This window comes from Gossypium arboreum, chromosome 13 (assembly GCF_025698485.1).
Source record: "Gossypium arboreum isolate Shixiya-1 chromosome 13, ASM2569848v2, whole genome shotgun sequence".
In the NCBI taxonomy this organism is placed as follows: domain Eukaryota; kingdom Viridiplantae; phylum Streptophyta; class Magnoliopsida; order Malvales; family Malvaceae; genus Gossypium; species Gossypium arboreum.
In genome coordinates, this window is record NC_069082.1 from 18,878,579 (window position 1) to 18,901,376 (window position 22,798).

Below are 22,798 nucleotides of genomic sequence, written 5' to 3' on the forward strand. Positions count from 1 at the left end.
TAGCTGTTTTAGCCTGTAGAAAATATTTTAGTAAAAATTTCTCGGTCATTTGTTCCCAAGTAGTGATAGACCCTTGTGGTAACGAGTTCAACCACTGTTTAGCTTTGTTTCTCAGTGAAAAAGGAAATAAACGAAGACGAATGGCATCATCAGAAACGCCATTGATTTTGAATGTATCGCAAAATTCAAGAAAATTTGCCAAGTGTGTGTTGGGATCCTCATCCTGCAAACCATCAAACTGAACAAACTGCTGTGTCATCTGAATTGTGTTAGGTTTTAGCTCGAAATTATTTGCAGCAATAGCAGGTCTAACTATACTAGACTCAGTTCCTATTAAAGAAGGTTTAGCATAGTCATACATAGTACGTGGAGCAGGATTTGGATTAGCTGCAATTGCAGGAGGCAGCTGATCGCTTGGATTTTCGGCCATCTCTTCGGTTGGGGTTTGAGTATTCTCTTTGATTTTTGCGAACTGTACGATCGATTTCTTCATCAAAAAGTAGTGGTCCTAATAGGTTTCTTCTAGTCGTAAACTATAAAAACCTGCCAAGAGAGAAAAAAAAGTAAATTAATAAATAATAAAATAAAATAAAATTGTAAGAAAAATAAATGGCTGTAATAAAAATTTAGTGCTCCTAATATTTCAGTTCCCCAGCAACGGCGCCAAAAACTTGATCGGGTGATTTGTAACAAGTAATAAATATTTATAATGAAGATCAGGCCTAGACTAACTATTATCACGACGAAAAGGCAAGCGCACCTATCGAAAAATAGTATAGTAACGGCAAGACCGGGATATCGTACCCAATGGAACCAAAAGTACTAGTAATAACTATCTTTTTATTATCTAGCCTAAGAATAAAAGGGGTTTGTTTTAATTAAAAAATTATTTAAACTAAGAACGCACAGAAAAAAGAATTGGGGAATTGCTTTTGGGAAAATCTATTAACTTGAGACAATACCTAAGGAAAAATCCACCTAGACTTGTTATTCTGGCTCTGAATCGGACGATTTATTCATTCAACTTGCTCCGTAGAGATCCCTAAGTTATGTAATTATCCCTATTCAAGACTAATAACGTCTAATCCCTAGATTGAATAACCGAGACTTTTCTCTAATTAACACTCTAGGGTTGCATTAACTCGATCTATGGCTCCCCTTATTAGGTTTCACCCTAATCCGACAAAATCTTGTCACCCTATTTCTAGGCTCGCAATAAACTCCGCTTAATTATGGCAAATATACTTTTAGACAGGGTTTATTCCTCCTCTAAATAGGAGCGTGTCTTGAATTAGTATCCTGGGATATCAAAATAAGAATTAAGAATACATAATTAAGAACAGTTAAATATTTATCATACGATTCAGAAAATAATAACAAGATTCGTCTTAGGTTTCATTCCCCTTAGGTATTTAGGGGATTTAGTTCATAACTAAATAAGAAAACATCTCAGAAGAATAAAAAAAACAAAACATAAAGAAAACCCAAAACTCCTGAAGGGAAATTGAGGAGAGATCTTCAGTCTTGATGGTGAATCCTGTAACACCCCAAACCCGTGACCGTCACCGGATTTGACCACGTGGTGTTACCGGGCTTACTTCCCTTATTTCTCTCTTTGAAATAATTGATTTCTGTTCCAGGCAGGCTAGCTAACTGCGTCACTGTCACCTTAAAAATCATATCTCGAGTTCCAGAACTCAAAAATCATTTCCGTAAATTTTTCCTGAAACTAGACTCATATATCCATCCCTGGATTTATTTCTAGAATTTTTGGTCAGGCCAATTGGTACAGTTTATTAGTTAAAGTCTCCCATGTTACAGGGGTCGACTACACTGACCTTTGCGCATTACGACCTGGATATCTTCTCGTACAGGGCTTCAATGCTCATGTAGTTTGTTTCTAATGAAACTAGACTCAAAGGGGAATCTGCACATATAAGGAAAGACTTCTAATTCCTTCTGGATAATTTATGGTAAATTTTCAAAGTCGAGACAGGGGATCCAGAAACCGTTCTGGCCCTGTTTCACGAGAACTTTAATATCTCTCAGTATACTGCTCATATGGTCGTTTCGTTTCATCCATATGAAAATAGATTCATCAAGGTTAAATTTCATAATTTATTCACTATTTAATTATACTTCTACTATTTTTAGTGATTTTTCAATCTCATATCACTGCTGCTGTCCGCAACAGTTACTGCAGTAGACTATGCCAATTTCATGAATCTTTCCTTGGCCTTAATCATCCATCATACATGACACGAATTATGGCCACCTTATCAAAATTAAAGTTTCTAAGACTCGTGGCTATAGGTTCTAGCATCCCACTCGACGACCACATAGGCCATTTTCACATGGCTTAAAGTTTACAACCCACAGTTCGACAAAATATAATAGCCTATACATGCCAAATGTTCTTCAACAACGAAGACAATACCACAAGATTTCAGCCGGTGTGATGACTTCAACGACGGTCCCGATCACGCAAACAATACGAGTCCGAGAGACCTAAAATGGGTGACAAGAAAACACCGAGTGAGTTTACAACTCAGTAAGTCATAAGCATTCATCAATCCACTGATAAAGTTACTACAACATGAACAATAAACGAGGCTAGGTACTCATCCATATCGAATCTATACCATAATACCTCGGACCTTTCGGTCCAATCTCATACCAAGTCATACATCCACATTTCATATTCTACACAACAAGATAATCGAAGCATTTTTACACACTAACTCATTTCCACCACAACCATACAATTTCAATCATCACATAGATTTAAGGCTTACCAAATTCAACCCCGAGCATGAACGTATTCTCTATTCGTCATGAGCTCGAGGTACTTACCCGATCCGCTGTCCGGATTAACTCGATAATGTCGCACACTTAGTGCCAATTGTAATACAAGAGCATATAGTGAATCCGCACACTTAGTGCTATAAATTTTCAGCTCGCACACTTAGTGCTATATAATCAAACTCGCACACTTAGTGCTGTACAATTTTAAACCCGCACACTTAGTGCCAATCTTGTCACCGTGTCCATTTATACCCGCACACTTAGTGCCGAGACCAATACCTTATGCATTTTGCTGCCTTTATACATTCAACAATGGCATCATTCCATACACATACATTTCCATTTACACATCAATTCATTTAAACACAATTGTGTATATATTATGGTCATTTACATCAACACCAAATATATGCTTAATGACTTACCTTATATTGGATGAAACGATTTCCAATCGGCTACTCGATTATCTTTGCTTTGCCTTTGTTTGATTTTCCCCCTTTGATGTCTTGATCTAGAATAAAAACATTTAGTAGTAAATTTTTTTATTCTAATGTACAACATCATGAATCAACTCAACCGAATTATCTCTATCACCCGAACTAAAATTCGCACCTTAACTTAATCTCATTACCCCTTAAAGTCCGAATGCACACATACACAATTTATATACAAATTTCATCCTCACAATGTATATAATTCATTCGGCCATTCACCACTCACCTAACAAAACTTCATATCAAATTTCCATGACCGATCACACCTATACTTACATTCCATATAGCCGAACATTACTTGTATATGTACCCATAAATTAAATGTGACAATTTAGCAAAGTTACCTTTGAAAGACTCACCCGAACAACATGGAAATGTCCAGCTTTGGACAGCATTGAATTTTCAAATGAGACATGCATTAAACTTAACCGAATTTGTCATAAAATTTACAATATTGGACAGCATGTAAAAGCAAATTAAGGCACATAATAAGATAGTCACAATTGCACACGTCAACACATATTGAGCAGCCATACCACACCATTTACTTCACCATTTAGCCACGGTTTCCAGGAGCAAATTAATCCACACTCACCAAACAAAACTATCAAAATCTTACATGCATGTCGCATGCAACAACAATCTCAAGCATCGCAACACTTAAAACCGAACAGCTTAGGAGGAAATATAAAATATTTGCAAAGAACGACGAAAATTCCTCCAAGATGGAAATCACCTATTTGATTTGCTCCATTGTATTTCTCTATTATTGCTTCCTCTTCTTCTTCTAGTTACAACAATTGCAAAAGAAAGAAAACATGAACACTCCTTCTTCTTCTCAAGTCATGGTAATTGTAATAAAAATGAGAATGGATGAACAACAAGGATTTTTCTTTCTTCTTCCTCAACTCACGGCAATGAGGGGACATTCACCATTCTCTTCTTTTTTTTTTTTTTCTTTATTTCCCTTCCATAATGCACTAGGCCAACATGTCTAGGACATGTTTTCTTTGCCCATCATCATGTCATGGCCGGCCACTAACCTTAAGAAATGGGTTATTTGACATGCAACTCCACCTTTGTGTTAACATGCACTAATAAGCCATTTAAAATTAGCCCATCATATTTCACCATGTTTCACATTGATCCCTATTTAATAATTTCTCACAAAATTGGTAAAATTAGAGAATGAAACTTCCACATATGCATGCACACACATAGTAAGCATAGAATATAACAATTAATTATTTTTATGACTCGGTTTAGTGGTCCCGAAACCACTTTCCGACTAGGGTCACTTTAGGGCTGTCACAACTCTCCCCCACTTAAGAAATTTTCGTCCCTGAAAATCTTACCGGTGAATAGGCTCGGGTATCGCTCTTTCATAGAGTCCTCAAGCTCCCAAGTGGCTTCTTCCATTCCGTGTTTATGCCACAACACCTTCACTAACGGGATTTTCCTATTGCGCAACTCTTTTACTTCACGCCTCATAAAGCGAACCGGTTCCTCTTCATAGCTCAAATTAGGTTGAATCTCAATCTCAGATGGAGCAATTACGTGCTATGGATCAGACCTATATCGTCGAAGCATCGAGACATGAAAAACATTGTGAATCTTTTCGAGCTCAGGGGGCAAAATCAAACGATACGCGACTGGACCGACTCGTTCGGATATCTCATATGGCCCGATGAACCTCGGGCTCAATTTGCCCTTACGGCCAAATCTGAGTATCTTTTTCCAAGGCGAAACTTTAAGAAACACTTTATCTCCCACTTGATACTCAATGTCTTTTCGTTTTAGATCCGCGTACGACTTCTGACGATCGGAGGCTATCTTCAGATTTTCACGGATTACTTTTACTTTCTGTTCAGCATCTTTAATCAAATCCACTCCAAAAATTTTGTTCTCACCGAGCTCGGTCCAAAACAATGGTGTACGGCATTTACGCCCGTACAAGGCCTCGTAAGCGCCATCTTAATACTTGATTGAAAACTATTGTTGTGCGAATTCAATCAAAGGTAAGTACCGCTCCCATGAACCATCGAACTCGAGGATGCAACATCTCAACATATCCTCAAGTATCTCGAATTATCCGCTCGGATTGACCATCGGTTTGGGGGTGAAAGGCAGTGCTGAAATGTAACTTGGTACCCAAAGCTTCTTGAAATTTCTTCCAAAATCGCGAGGTAAATCTCGGATCTCTATCCGTCACAATAGAAATCGGTACCCCGTGTAATCTCACAATCTGAGAAACATACAATTCGGCTAGTTTATCCAATGAAAAATCCGTACGTACGGGGATAAAGTGAGCCGACTTAGTCAATCTGTGAACAACAACCCAAATCACACCCTTCTTACTAGCAGACAGTGGCAGCCCGGACACAAAGTCCATTGTGACTCGATCCCATTTCCACTCGGGTATCGTGATCGGCTGAAGTAATCCTGAAGGCACTTGATGTTCCCCTTTCACTTGTTGACATATTAAACATCTCGAAACAAAGTCGGAGATGTCCCGTTTCATACCATGCCACCAAAACCGACGTTTCAAGTCGTTGTACATCTTCGTACTCCCCGGGTGGATTGCCATTCGGCTACAATGGGCTTCGTTCAGAATCATCGAAATAAGTTCCGAATTCTTTGGAACACACAGACGACTTCTGAACCTCAAACAATCGTCATCACCAATATGAAACTCCGATTCCTTGTTCGGAACACACTCAGCCCGTTTTGCAACCAACTCATCATCAACTTTCTGAGCTTCACGAATTTGACGTATCAATAATGGTTTGGCTTTCAATTCCGCTACTAACACATTGTCGGGTAGAACAGACAAGTGTACATTCATCGCTCGCAAAGCAAATAGTGATTTACGACTTAAGGCGTCCGCAACCACATTAGCCTTTCCCGGTGATAGTCAATGACCAGCTCATAATCCTTTAACAGCTCGAGCCAACGTCTTTGTCGCAGATTTAAGTCTCTTTGGGTCATCAGATATTTTAGACTTTTGTGATCCGAATACATATGGCACTTCTCACCAAATAAGTAATGTCGCCATACCTTTAAAGGCGTACGATGGCGACCAATTCGAGATCATGGGTCGGATAATTTTTCTCATGTGGCTTTAATTGTCTCGACGATAGGCCACAACTCGCCCTTCTTGCATCAATACGCAACCTAACCCAAGTAGGGATGCGTCACTATAAATGACAAACTCTTTGCCCGATTCGGGTTGCACTAGAATTGGGGCTTCAGTCAAATAAGTTTTTAGTTGATTGAAACTTTTCTGACATTTCTCCGTCCATTCGAACTTAACATCTTTTTGGAGTAGTTTCGTCATTGGTGCAGCTATCATCGAAAAACCTTTTACAAATCATCGGTAATAATCGGCAAGCCCCAAAAGCTCCTAACTTCGGTAACATTCCGCGAAGGTTTCCAATCGACTATGGCCAAAATTTTGTTCGAGTCTACCCTGACACCCGATACGGACACCACGTGCCCCAAAAAGCTAACCTCTTTCAACCAAAATTCACATTTACTGAACTTTGCGTATAACTGCTTATCTTGTAAAATTTGCAACACTAGCCTCAGGTGCTCAGCATGTTCGGTTTCATCTCTCGAATAGACCAAAATGTCATCGATAAATACAACTACGAACCGATCCAAGTATGGCCTGAAAATTCTATTCATTAAATCCATAAATACCGCAGGGGCATTAGTAAGCCCAAACGGCATCACCAAGAATTCGTAGTGACCGTACCTCGTTCTAAAAGCGGTTTTGGGTATGTCCGATTCTCGGACCCTCAACTGATAGTACCCGACCTCAAATCTATCTTTGAAAACACCGAGGCTCCCTTTAATTGATCAAACAAATCGTCAATTCGTGGCAACGGATATTTATTCTTTATCGTCACTTTATTGAGTTGACGGTAGTCGATGCACAACCTCATGCTTCCGTCCTTCTTTTTCACAAACAATCTTGTGCGCCCATGGAGAAAAACTCGGTCGAGCGAAACCTCTATCCGTCAATTCTTGCAATTGAGCCTTCAATTCCTTTAACTCCGTTAATGCCATACGATACGGAGCTATTAAGATCGGCGTAGTACCCGGTACAACTTCGATGCCGAATTCCACTTCTCGAACCGGTGGCAATCCGGTAACTCCTCCGGAAAAACATCGAATACTCACAAACCATCGATACCGATTCGAGTTTCTTTTCCGTCTCTTTACTTTCCAACACATACGCAAGGTATGTTTCACACCCCTTTTTCACATATCTCCGAGCGGTTATAGAAGATATTATCGCGGCACTCCTTTTAAATCGAAGAGACTCGACTCGGACTACCTCATTATTTGCACTCCTCCAATCAATGGTTTTCCTTTGCGGTCCACCTTTGCATCATGTACGGTCACCAATTCATACCAAGAATAACATCGAATTCATCAAATGGTAGAAGCATCGATCGGTAGGAAAATAGGATTCTCGAATTATTAGGGGCATCTCTTGCACACTTTATCAACGAGTACGATTGACCCAAAGGGTTTGACACCGAATTACGAACTCGAGAGACTCAACAGCAGAGTCTTTTTGGATGCTAAGGTTTCACATACATATGAATGAGTAGAGCCGGGTCAATCAATGCAATCACACTAGTATCAAAGAGAGTAAAAGTACCGGTGATAAGTCAGGAGAATGCCACCTCTCGTGCGCGGATGGCATATGCTCTAGCAGAGCACGGGTCTCGGATCGAACAGTAGATCGAGGCTCCTCTTTGATTACCACCCCTACCTCCAGAAATTCTCGGGGGCTTACCTCTAGCCGTCGTTTCACTAGGTCTTGCACCTTGCATCTTATTCTTCTCATCTAGCTCGTGCAATCTCTAACGAAGTGGTCCTTGAACCGCATCCATAACAGCCCTATTAATGGACTTACCCCAACATTCACCTAGGTGTCGTCTTCCACATTGGGGGCATTCAGGTTTCTCTTGACGATTATTGCCCACACTAGCTACCGAAGTAGCTCGGGAGTCCGTCGATGGTCGGGCTCTAATGGAAATTCCCGATCGCCTCGACTTCATGGTGTCCTCCCGAACCTCTTTACACCGAGAACGAAGCTTTACTCGTTGATTTTTACGGTAATCTCTTGCTTCAAATTCAGCCTTCTTCTTTTCCTTTTCAAGTTCTTCCGCCTTACGTGCTCGCTCGACTAGTGTCACGAACTCCTTTATCTCCAAAATTCCCACTAGTAACTTTAACTCTTCATTCAATCCTTCTTCAAATCTTTTGCACATAGCAACTTCATCAGCCACACACTCCGGGCATACCGATCGAGTCTTACGAACTCATGTTCAGATTCGATCATTGTCATACGGCCTTGCTTGAGTTCCAAGAATTCCTTACGCTTCGATCGATGAACCATTGACTAATGTATTTCTTTCGAAATTCTGATTGAAAGAAATCCCAAGTAACTCGTTCGTTTGGGACTAAGGAAATTAAAGTCCTCCACCAATAGTAAGCTGAGTCTCGTAACAAGGATATAGCACACTTAAGACATTCATCGGTGTGCATGACAGTTCATCTAACACTCGAATGGTGTTATCGAGCGAACTCGGCCTTTTCGGCATCATCAAGAACTATGGCCTTGAACTCCTCAGCCCGCGCTTCCTAATCAGGTCTCTGGTGGTTTACTCAGCCTCACGAATCAAGAATCGAAGGCATTACGGGCTCTTGGGGTGGAGTATTTAAATTCGGGAATGGTTGGACAGCCGGGTTGGTTCGGGCATATTCGCGACCCACTCATTCATCATGGTGAAGAAGGCTTGTTTCGCCCTTCATTTTGATTATTCGCGGATGACTGAGGCTCAACAGGCGGTGTCCCTTGTGCGGGAGCAGCCGCTACACCTTCAACGTCATCCGCCAAGGGTCTCTCTATCCCGGGTTCCATTGCTAATCAAAACAAAAATTTCAACCGTCAGAAGTCATCACATTATTCAGCACTAACAATTTGGCATGTATAGCTAGACTCACACGCGCTATGGTAGTCCTAGAACCGACTAAACCATAGCTCTGATACCAATAAAATTGTAACACCCCAAACCCGTGACCGTCACCGGATTTGACCACGTGGTGTTACCGGGCTTACTTCCCTTATTTCTCTCTTTGAAATAATTGATTTCTGTTCCAGGCAGGCTAGCTAACTGCGTCACTGTCACCTTAAAAATCATATCTCGAGTTCCAGAACTCAAAAATCATTTCCGTAAATTTTTCCTGAAACTAGACTCATATATCCATCCCTGGATTTATTTCTAGAATTTTTGGTCAGGCCAATTGGTACAGTTTATTAGTTAAAGTCGCCCATGTTACAGGGGTCGACTACACTGACCTTTGCGCATTACGACCTGGATATCTTCTCGTACAGGGCTTCAATGCTCATGTAGTTTGTTTCTAATGAAACTAGACTCAAAGAGGAATCTTCACATATAAGGTATGACTTCTAATTCCTTCTGGATAATTTATGGTAAATTTTCAAAGTCGAGACAGGGGATCCAGAAACCGTTCTGGCCCTGTTTCACGAGAACTTTAATATCTCTCAGTATACTGCTCATATGGTCGTTTCGTTTCATCCATATGAAAATAGATTCATCAAGGTTAAATTTCATAATTTATTCACTATTTAATTATACTTATACTATTTTTAGTGATTTTTCAATCTCATATCACTGCTGCTGTCCGCAACAGTTACTGCAGTAGACTATGCCAATTTCATGAATCTTTCCTTGGCCTTAATCATCCATCATACATGACACGAATTATGGCCACCTTATCAAAATTAAAGTTTCTAAGACTCGTGGCTATAGGTTCTAGCATCCCACTCGACGACCACATAGGCCATTTTCACATGGCTTAAAGTTTACAACCCACAGTTCGACAAAATATAATAGCCTATACATGCCAAATGTTCTTCAACAACGAAGACAATACCACAAGATTTCAGCCGGTGTGATGACTTCAACGACGGTCCCGATCACGCAAACAATACGAGTCCGAGAGACCTAAAATGGGTGACAAGAAAACACCGAGTGAGTTTACAACTCAATAAGTCATAAGCATTCATCAATCCACTGATAAAGTTACTACAACATGAACAATAAACGAGGCTAGGTACTCATCCATATCGAATCTATACCATAATACCTCGGACCTTTCGGTCCAATCTCATACCAAGTCATACATCCACATTTCATATTCTACACAACAAGATAATCGAAGCATTTTACACACTAACTCATTTCCACCACAACCATACAATTTCAATCATCACATAGATTTAAGGCTTACCAAATTCAACCCCGAGCATGAACGTATTCTCTATTCGTCATGAGCTCGAGGTACTTACCCGATCCGCTGTCCGGATTAACTCGATAATGTCGCACACTTAGTGCCAATTGTAATACAAGAGCATATAGTGAATCCGCACACTTAGTGCTATAAATTTTCAGCTCGCACACTTAGTGCTATATAATCAAACTCGCACACTTAGTGCTGTACAATTTTAAACCCGCACACTTAGTGCCAATCTTGTCACCGTGTCCATTTATACCCGCACACTTAGTGCCGAGACCAATACCTTATGCATTTTGCTGCCTTTATACATTCAACAATGGCATCATTCCATACACATACATTTCCATTTACACATCAATTCATTTAAACACAATTGTGTATATATTATGGTCATTTACATCAACACCAAATATATGCTTAATGACTTACCTTATATTGGATGAAACGATTTCCAATCGGCTACTCGATTATCTTTGCTTTGCCTTTGTTTGATTTTCCCCCTTTGATGTCTTGATCTAGAATAAAAACATTTAGTAGTAAATTTTTTTATTCTAATGTACAACATCATGAATCAACTCAACCGAATTATCTCTATCACCCGAACTAAAATTCGCACCTTAACTTAATCTCATTACCCCTTAAAGTCCGAATGCACACATACACAATTTATATACAAATTTCATCCTCACAATGTATATAATTCATTCGGCCATTCACCACTCACCTAACAAAACTTCATATCAAATTTCCATGACCGATCACACCTATACTTACATTCCATATAGCCGAACATTACTTGTATATGTACCCATAAATTAAATGTGACAATTTAGCAAAGTTACCTTTGAAAGACTCACCCGAACAACATGGAAATGTCCAGCTTTGGACAGCATTGAATTTTCAAATGAGACATGCATTAAACTTAACCGAATTTGTCATAAAATTTACAATATTGGACAGCATGTAAAAGCAAATTAAGGCAGCATAATAAGATAGTCACAATTGCACACGTCAACACATATTGAGCAGCCATACCACACCATTTACTTCACCATTTAGCCACGGTTTCCAGGAGCAAATTAATCCACACTCACCAAACAAAACTATCAAAATCTTACATGCATGTCGCATGCAACAACAATCTCAAGCATCGCAACACTTAAAACCGAACAGCTTAGGAGGAAATATAAAATATTTGCAAAGAACTGACCGAAAATTCCTCCAAGATGGAAATCACCTATTTGATTTGCTCCATTGTATTTCTCTATTATTGCTTCCTCTTCTTCTTCTAGTTACAACAATTGCAAAAGAAAGAAAACATGAACACTCCTTCTTCTTCACAAGTCATGGTAATTGTAACAAAAATGAGAATGGATGAACAACAAGGATTTTTCTTTCTTCTTCCTCAACTCACGGCAATGAGGGGACATTCACCATTCTCTTCTTTTTTTTTTTTCTTTATTTCCCTTCCATAATGCACTAGGCCAACATGTCTAGGACATGTTTTCTTTGCCCATCATCATGTCATGGCCGACCACTAACCTTAAGAAATGGGTTATTTGACATGCAACTCCACCTTTGTGTTAACATGCACTAATAAGCCATTTAAAATTAGCCCATCATATTTCACCATGTTTCACATTGATCCCTATTTAATAATTTCTCACAAAATTGGTAAAATTAGAGAATGAAACTTCCACATATGCATGCACACACATAGTAAGCATAGAATATAACAATTAATTATTTTTATGACTCGGTTTAGTGGTCCCGAAACCACTTTCCGACTAGGGTCACTTTAGGGCTGTCACAAATCCAGTTTCTGAGATAGATCAATCAGCTTCCTTAGGGTAATTCCTTACCCCTCTTCTCCGTCTCTCCTTTTCTCCTCCTCTAGTGCATATTTATAGGCTTTGGAATACCTAAAAACCCTCAAAATTGGCTTTTTCCGAATTGGACTCAACTTGGGCTTGGCAGGGACATGCCCGTGTTTGATTACTTCAGGCTGTGTTTGAGCCTGCCAAATTGACACGGCCGTGTGGTCTGCCCGCGTGAGGAGGTCCAGGCCGTGTTGATTTCGTACTTTGGCCCATTTTCTCCGTTTTTGGCCCGTTTCTTGTTCCTTTCGCTCTTCTATACCCTCCTAAGTATAAAATATGAAATTAAAGCATTAGGAGCATCGAATTCACTAATTCTAATGAGAAATCTTCCATAAAATGCATTAAACATGGGGTAAAAATATGTATAATTTACGGTTTATCAGATCTTCCATAGGTGAAGAACTCGAAGTTGAATTTTTCTGAGCATTTTACCTTGGCATGGGTTAATTATATCCAGATGGTGCACTTGCAACATTCTGTCGAATAGTATTACTAGAATTTCCCACCCCTTGACTACTCCAACTGAAATTGGGATGTTGTTTCCACCTCGGATTATATATGTTAGAATATGGGTTGTTGTTGAAATTAAAATTCCCCCATATAATAAACTGAGGTTGGATTCGATAAACATTCATAAAAAAACATGATCTTCTCCACAATAAACACATGCTAACTCAAATAGTTTCATTTCTTGTACCGCAATTGGTCTTTTTAATGTTTTAATCATATTCGTTAAAGATGATACCTGAGCTCTTAGGGAAGTAATTGTAAAACCCCCCCAAAAAATCTCTCTTATATATTTATTTATGTGTGTTTGTGACACAACAGTGTATTTGCTTAGGTGGTTATGTGTTCTAGGAGTGTCTAAGAAGTCTTGGGTTCAAGCCTTGTCTTGAGCTAATTTTTTGTTTTAATTGAATAAAGCCTTGCTTTTGTGTAGGAGGCTTATAGTTAAGAGTTGGTAAAAATATGTCAGAATGGGCCTATTGGTATAGTGGTTAAGAGGAGTGTCAGTGTACTGGGAGTCTTGAGTTCAAATCCCTGTACGTGTAAGGGGGATTTTTTTGTACTTGTATCGTGAAAGAGTTTGAAATGTGGTAAAATACTGAGCGTTTGAGATGTGTGGGAGGTGGTTGATGGTTTTGGGGGTGTTTGAGTTGTAGTGGGGGAGTGTGGGAACAAATTTAGGGATAAAGGGGGAGAGATTTTAGGAATTGTGATTAGATTGTGTAACTTCCTGAAAACTTTTTCTTTTCTTTTGTTCTATTCTCAAAATATCGATTTTTCTTTAGGGTATTCTGACGTTTCCTCCTTTCCATCACTCTTACTGCCGAATTTTTCGTCTTCTCCTTACTGTTATTTCTATTTTTCCACCTCTTTCTCTTCTTCGATTCTGTTTTCAATCCACTTTGATTGCACAACGTAGTTCTGCCCATTCGGTAATTTGGGCATTTTTGCTTCTTTTTCTTAACTATTTTCTTGATTTGAGTAAGAGGGGTTCAGCTAGTTTTAGGTGTTAATTGAGAGGCTGAACAGTGGTCTTCGACAATTTAAGTGTATAGTTTATCGACCGAAGGTAAGGGATTTTTATGATTATAGTTGGTATACCTCGCTGAATTTTGATAAATTATCGATTAAAAGTGACTGATTGGAGGTTACTATCGTCTTGATAGTAAGGAATCATTGGAACGAGATCCCTCTTCAGTGGAGTTTTAGTTTATTCGTTCAGGGTTTTAAGGTAGGTATCGTGCGATTAAGTTGGAAGTATATTCGGCTTTATGTTGTTGTGCTAATCATGAGTTGAGTGTAACAATTAAGTTAAAATGTTCAATTTCAAGGTACTACTGGTCTCGGAAGTGTTTTTGTTGCGGAACCATAAAAGTGTGTAACCATAACACTGTAGATGGAAATCAGCGAAAAGCTAAAAGGTGTGGTAGGCTGTGTGACGGAATACAGGCGTGTGATCGACAAGGTAGGCCGTGTGCGACACATGGGCCGAATCGAACTTGGCCATGTGGGCCCACACGATGTGTGGAATTTTTGGGCTAGGCCATGTATCCACACGACCAAGGCCATTTTGGGCCATGTGGGCCCACACGGGCAGACAACATTGGCTTGTGGGCCCATTTCCACTGTTTAATTGTTAAGGTTACACCCAAGTCGACTGTGGACATACTGTAGGGTCGGTAAGCTTACCTAGACCCCTAATTAACTAAAATGATTGTATGATTGATAAAATTATGCATGTTATTAAGCATGATGATGCCCCACTGATTTGATATTGTATGCACTGATTATATACTTGATATTATGTGATAGCATGTAATAATTGTATATTGCATTACATTGGGTTGGGGGTTGATATTGTTCGGATGAAGTGCATTGAAAAGGCCTCAAGCCTACTCGCAGCTTAGCTATAAACTACTGTCTAGTGCCACATTCGGTACTTTCTAGAGTGTAGGGATGAGTAGGTTGATTATATCCCCAAATAGTGTAGGGTTGGACGGAGATGGTATGTAGAGGTTGGTTAGGTAGGATTTGTGACTGCATAATCATACTGTTTGCTATTACTACAATGGACCAAGGCCCCACTGATTACTGATATTGTGATGGGCAAATGCCCTACTGCATGACTGGTTATGTTTTGAAATGGGCTAAAGCCCAAACTGGTATTGCTTCTAAAAAGGACTTAGGCCCAGACTATTAATATTGGCATACTGACTGATTGCTGGTGTGGGGATTACAGACTGAGTTTTTGTAAACACACCCTTTTGATTTATTTGTACAGGTAATCCCCAAACTTAAGCAGATCGGAGCGGCGGAGGACTCAGCGATGGCCACACGCCCCTTTTTTACACTGTTTTCGTACTTAAGTAGATTTTTAAAGTTTTATTTGGGGTATTTTAATGTAATAATGGCCTCTATGGATTTTTTCTTTAAATTTGGATTTTATACTTCTTTATTTTTATATCTGCTAGAGGTAGGTAAAACACAGGTTTTTTTTAAGAAATGCATATGTTTCAGCAAAATACCTACAAGGACACAAACTGTTTTAAAAAGTTTCCACACCGTATAATATTTTGAAAACTAACGACTGAGTAAAAACCTTGACTTTGGAATTAATAAAAGATAATGACGAGTTCTAAACGGAAAATGTTTTAAGCAGAGTTACAGGTTTTTAACACAAGTTACAGTTTTCAAACACACTACCATGTGACATCACCAGATTCGACCATAACATCCAGGTTGGGTTTGGGGTGTTACATTTAGTGGTATCAGAGCCAGGCTGTAAAATTTGGCTTTGAGTTTGGGTTTTAAGATTTGATTTTCTAAGAACTATTTTCAAATTTTGAAATATTTTTACCAAATGTATGGTACACTGAGTCTTCGGTGCCGATCCTGTAAGTCCTCTGAACTGTTATCTGTTTAAAAACTGAAAATACTATAGATAATATGTACTGAGACTACTATAGATAGACTGTACTCAAAACACTTAAAATAGTGTATACTGAGACTGTAGTAAAACTAATAAACATTGATTGATATTACAATGAACGAAACAAACTACACTTCTAATACTTTTTGATAAAATATCTATTAATAAACACTGGAACTGTAAACTGATACATAAAATTATTAATACAGATAAAACGCAATTAGACAATGAGCACCAGAGGTACTCGCGGACGGGGTACAAGAGGTCGTGGTAGAGGCCGTAGAAGTGCTCGAGTAGGGTCTTCATCATCTGGCAATCTGCCTAATTTGGATACTGGCGAGACATCGGCTTCACTTGTGACTAGACTGGGTCCCATGATCGAGCGGCTGAGGACGACGCATTGTCCCAGGCCATGTTGCAGAATTTAGAGAGGGTTGTTGGGCCCAATACTAGAGCTGGAGGCTGCGGGTCAATTACAGAACGACTCTGGTCTAACAGAGCTGAGCTTTTTAGGGGTATTGCTAGAGTTGCCCCTAATGCCGCTGAGTATTAGATAGAGGCTAGAGACAGGATTATGGATAATCTGGACTGCACTCCCGAGCATAAATTAGAAGGTGCTGTATTGTGCTACGTGATGAGGCATATCAGTAGTGGTTCACTGTTAAGGAGGGCATTCAGCCCAATCAACTGACCTGGGAGTTCTTTAAGACTGCCTTCCAAGGGAAATATATGGGGGCCAGTTATGTGGATGCATGTAGGAAAGAGTTCCTAAATCTGACTCAGGGAGATAGATCGGTGGTCGAGTATAAGGCCAAATTTTTAAGACAGAGCCGCTCTGCATGAGGTAAAGTGGCAACTGAGTACAAGCGATGTGTTTGCCTCGAAGATGGCCTCAGGGATAATCTAAGGATTCTGATAGCTCCACAGAGGGAGTGAGACTTTGCTGCACTGGTTGATAAGGCGAAGATCGCCGAGGAAGTGAAGCTGTAAACTAAAAAATATATAGGATTTTTTCCTATATAATTCATCACCTTTTTACTTAAATTTGTTGTTAAAACCAAGTAATTGCTTAATGAATTAATGAAATATAGAAAATATGAAATTGGGACATGGAAATTATTAAAATGTGATTTTATGCTTTATTATATAGTTTTCATGCAGAAAATGGCTTCTTTTATATTAATTTGAGCATATTATATTTTCAAGCTATAAAGTGGGTCATGCATGATGAAATTAAATAATAAAATATAAAGTTATATTTAATAATTTATTTTAATATGTTTCATTAATAAATTGGGTTTTAATTAATTAAGTAAATTGATTAATTAAAGTGGTTTAATTACATTCTTTGGTCTTCTAAATTATCTACTATTGCTGGACAGGTTTAAGAGCTTTATGTTGATTACAAAACCATCCAAATGGAGGACCAAGTCAACCCAGAATTCGGCCGCATGTGGATGTTCATAAATCAAATTTTGGTTTTATTACACAAGGTCCTTGAAGAGTTGAAGAAATCAGAGTTTTACCCGAAGATTTGCAATTGACCGAGTCCTAATCTTTATGATGTTGTGGCACTTAAATCAAGCAAAAATCAGCCACATTTCCACAAATCATGGCCGACCACCCTTGGATGAATTTGCAAAAGATGGACACTCCTATTTTTAGCAAACTAACTCCCTTGCCTCACCTATAAATAAGACCCCATTTTTCACTTTTCTAATCATCCGTCATCCCTCAATCATCCCTCACTTATTAATCATTCTCTCCTCTCTCAACTCTTTTAGCCCTCACGTCTATCACCATCTTTGCATAAAGATATTTAGAAAATTATCCTCTTAAAGAGCCTTTGGTTGGCCACCTCAGAGAGCCATCAGCAAAGGAGCAAAGCGAAGGAACGAAGGAGCCCTCGTCAGTTAGAGTCTTGGGTGATAGCCACTTTGAATTGGGTTTAATCTTTATTTTCTTTAATTTAATTCAAGAATGTTTGCTATGTGTTCACTGTTCTTGTTTACAACAATGATAGCTTAATTTTATTTAAGCTAGGATGATTATTTTGATTGAATAATATTTATTTGATTCATGCTTATAATGTTTGTGCCTCAATCAATCATGTTTTCAATTAAAATCAAGTCTGTATTTCACTCATATGATTGAAATGCACTTGAATTAGCTGAGCGGTCCTAACCAAATGACAGTTAATGGACACATAATTGAAATGTGCATGCTTAATTTTGGATCCTAACCTGATTAAATTGTAGGTTACAGAATAACCCTAACCAGGTTCTATTATCTGCATAGTTTTTAGATTTGTGTGATTAAACTGATTCAAACCTAACATGTCCCTGTTACCTTGCAGGAATACTAAGAAACCCTTAGTAAATAAGGATTAGTAAACTTTGTATTTACTAAGTAAAGGATTCCGAAAGGACCTAATGTGGTTTCCAAACTCTTAAAAGATCGAGTTGCCATGGAATGTTTTTCCAAATATTTTTAAGCATGTTGATAATAATTTGAGTTTAATTAAAGTAATTATCCTAGCTTATTTATGTTATAATTGTGGCTTATTGTGTTAATTCTGCTAAAATCTATTTCATTCCTATAGTTGCATGTTAGGATAAATCACATCAGGAATCATTGCATTTAGTTTAATATATTTTAATCATCACTTCTCAACTATATTGTTTTTATTTATCAAATTGTTAATATAATTTTATAAATTAATTGACTTAGCACAAATACAATCCCTGTGGAGATGATAACTCGATACTTACTTATTACTTGATAACGATAGTGTAAACTTGCACAAACTCGAGTTTTTACAAGTTTTTGGCGCCGTTGCCGGAGATTGTCAACTATTGCCATAGTTATTTTTTTGAAATTATTTATTTTCAATTTGGTTATTTCCAACATTACTAACTTATTCTTTTCAATTTTGTGATTTTATTTTCAGGTGTTTATGAGCATAGATCGGATTATCGATTTACTCCCAGTAGACCCTGAAATTGAGCGAACTTTCAGACAAAGAAGACGTGAACAAATAGCTCAAAGACAGAACGAGATGGACCTTGGAAATCAGAATCAAGACCAAGGTAATGAAGCCGAACATGTATGAAATCCCATCCTCATTGCCAATGATAGGGATCGATGCATCAGACAATATGCTGTGCCACTTTTCAATAAGTTAAATCCAGGGATTAGAAGGCCAAATATTGAGGCAACCCAATTCAAATTGAAACCAGTGATGTTTCAAACGCTACAAACAGTGGGCCAATTTAGTGGTATGCCCATGGAAGATCCACATCTCCACCTTCGATTGTGTATGGAGGTGGGTGATTCATTCAAGATAGCCAGTGTGACTGAAGATGCACTAAGGTTGAAGTTGTTTCCATACTCGTTGCCAGATCGAACACGAGCATGGCTTAATTCATTGCTACCAAGTTCCATATCTACATGGCAAGAATTAGCAGAGAAGTTTTTGGTAAAGTATTTCCCGCCTAGCAAAAACGCTAAGTTGAGGAACGATATCACAACTTTCCAACAATTGGATGACGAGTCTTTGTATGAGGCTTGGGAGCAATCCAATGAGTTACTTTGTAAGTGTCCTCATCATGGGATTTCTCATTGTATCCAATTAGAGACATTCTATAATGGTCTCAATGCACATACAAGATTGATGGTAGATGCTTCTACGAATGGTGCAATTTTATCTAAGGCTTATAATGAGGCTTATGAGATCATCGAGAGGATTGCAAGTAATAACTACCAATGGCCAACAAATCGAACAACTTCAGGAAGATGTATAGCTGGAGTTCATGAAGTTGATGCTCTCACTTCGTTATCAGCTCATGTATCGTCTATTTCCTCTATGTTGAAGCAGTTTACCGGTAATAGTGTTAATAATTTTGTAGCTTAGCCACCAAGTCCATTTGAAGTAGTTTCCTGTGTATACTGTAGGGAAGGCCATGTTTTTGAGAATTTCCCATTGAATCCTGAGTCAGTGTACTAGTGAGAAACCAACATCAAAATAGGAGTGGACAAGGACCCTTGTCCAACTTCTATAATCCTTCATGGCGTAATCATCCCAAATTTTCTTGGAGCAACCAAGGAAATGGACCAAACAACAACTTTATGCAGTATAGACCCAACCAATCTCAAGGGTTTAATCAGTAAGCTTCAAAACCACCTCAAGTTGAGGCATCAAATAGTTTGGAGAACTTGTTGAAAGCGTGCATGGCAAAAAATAACACTTTGATCCAGAGCCAAGCAGCAACACTGAAAAATTTAGAAAACCAAATGGGTCAGTTAGCTACGGAGTTTTGTAATAGACAGCAAGGAACATTATCGAGTAATACTGATAATCCAAGGAACTTGGGTAAAGAACATATCAAGGCAATGGCATTGCGAAGTGGTAAAATTCTAAAACCCCGATTGATTGATGTTGAAGATGAGCCTGTAGAAAAGGAGAAAAGTCAACCAGTTGTTGAAATTCCTACACCAAAAGAATCAGAAACTGCAAAAACTGACAAGGTAAATCCTAACTTAGTGAATTTAGATACTTTAACATCTTCTTTGGATGCAGATTTACATATTAAGAATAGTTGTCCGGTTCAACCAAAAGTTCCATCACCTCCATATTCACAAAGATTGTAGTAACACAAGCAGAAACATGAGGTGCAATTCAAGAAGTTTTTTGATGTTTTGAAGCAATTATACATAAATATTCCATTGGTGGAGGCTTTAGAACAAATTCTGAATTACATGAAGTTTATGAAGGATGTACTATCCAAGAAGAAACAACTGAGTGAGTAGTAGACTGTCACCTTGACAAATGAGTGCAGTGCGTTCCTACAAAACAAGCTGCCACTGAAATTGAAGGATCCAAGAAGCTTTACAATACCCTATAACATTGGTGAATCTTACTGTGGTAAAGCTTTGTGTGATTTAGGAGCAAGTATCAACTTGATGCCTAAGTCTATTTTCAAGATGTTAGGGATAGGAGAAGTAAGACCTACAGCTGTGACGCTCCAACTAGCGGATCGATCTTTAGCATACCCCGAAAGAAAGATTGAGGATGTTTTGGTAAGAGTCGATAAATTTATTTTTCCTGCTGATTTCATTATTTTAGATTTTGAAGCAGATAAAGAAGTGCCAATTATCCTTGAGAGACCTTTCCTAGCCATGGGAAGAACGTTAATTGATGTACAGAAAGGCGAACTCACCATACGAGTTCAAGATGATTAGATAACTTTTAAAATTCTTAAAGCGATGAAATTTTTTGATTCAACAGAAGAGTGTTTAGTTATGGAAGAGTTAGAAACCTTGATTTTTATGGAAAGCAATTATGAAGAAGATCCATTGGAGAAAGCCTTAGGGTTTGATCCTTTGGAGGATGAAGAAAGTGAAGAAAACATGGTTCTAGTGGAAGCCAATCCGAGAAATTTTATTCAATCCACATGGTTTGAATCGTTAGAGTTGGAATTCAGAGAATTTGTACAACCCAAATTTTCAATCGAAAAACCACATACACTCAAACTAAAGGTACTTTCTTCCCATTTGAAATATGTTTATTTAGGTGATTGTTCCACTTTGCCTGTGATTATTTCAGTGGAATTGACAAAAGATCAAGGGGAGCAACTAATTGTTATTCTAAAGAAATTTAAGAAAGCAATTGGTTGGACCATAACTGATATTCGAGGTATAAGCCCTTCATTTTGTATGCACAAAATTATTCTGGAGGAAGGTGAAAAAGCTCGAATTGAAGGGAAAAGGAGGCTCAATCCTATTATGAAGGAAGTTGTAAGAAAAGAAGCGATCAAATAGTTAGATACATGAATCATCTATCCTATTTCAGATAGTTTGTGGGTAAGTCTAGTGTAGTGTGTGCCTAATAAAGGTGGAATTACGATTGTTGAGAATGAGCGTAACGAATTGATCCCAACAAGAACTATTACTGGTTGGAGAACTTGTGTTGACTACATAATTACGATTGTCGGAAGGGCCATTTTCCATTACTTTTTATGGATCAGATGTTAGATCGACTGGTAGGTAATGAATTCTATTATTTTTTAGATGGTTATTCGGGATATAACCAAATAGTTATAGCCTCGGAAGATCAGCATAAACAACCTTTACTTGTTCGTACGATGTGTTTGCTTTTAGGTGAATGCGTTTTGGTTTATGCAATGCACCTGCAACCTTTCAACGATGCATGATGACAATATTCACTGATATGGTTGAAAATTTTGTTGAGGTTTTCATGGATGATTTTTCTATTTTTGGTAACACTTATGATATTTGTTTGAGTAATTTGGCTAAGGTACTGAATAGATGCGAAGAGATGAATCTTGTCCTTAACTGGGAGAAATGTCATTTTATGGTCAAGGAAGGGATTGTCTTAGGGCATAGAATTTTAAAAAAATGAATTGAAGTTGACAAAGCAAAGGTGGACGTAATTGAAAGATTACCGGCCCCAATGAATGTGAAAGGAGTCAGAAGTTTCTTAGGGCCATGCCAATTTTTACCAATGGTTTATCAAAGATTTTTCAAAAATTTCTAAACCATTGTGTTTTTTGTTAGAGAAAGATACAGTGTTCGATTTTAACAAAGCATATTTAGAAGCTTTTGAAGAGCTGAAAAATGGTTAATCTCAGCCCCAATAATCATTACACCCGATTGGAGCACACTTTTTGAGTTGATGTGCGATGTAAGTGATTATGCTGTTGGAGCTGTGATAGGTCAAAGAAAAAATAAAGTGTTCCATCCCATTTACTATGCAAGTAGAACCTTGACGGGAGCCCAACTCAATTTACAGTAACTGAAAGGGAACTATTTGCTATAGTCTT

General features: G+C 38.4%; 1 non-coding gene across 1 annotated transcript; it reads right to left on the reverse strand.

The window, feature by feature from the left end:
* Nucleotides 1-19,464: 19,464 nt before the first annotated feature.
* On the reverse strand, nt 19,465-19,571 carry LOC128287720 (small nucleolar RNA R71). Its single transcript, XR_008278420.1, has one exon. It is a non-coding gene; the product is annotated as a small nucleolar RNA R71 (small nucleolar RNA).
* Nucleotides 19,572-22,798: the final 3,227 nt, after the last annotated feature.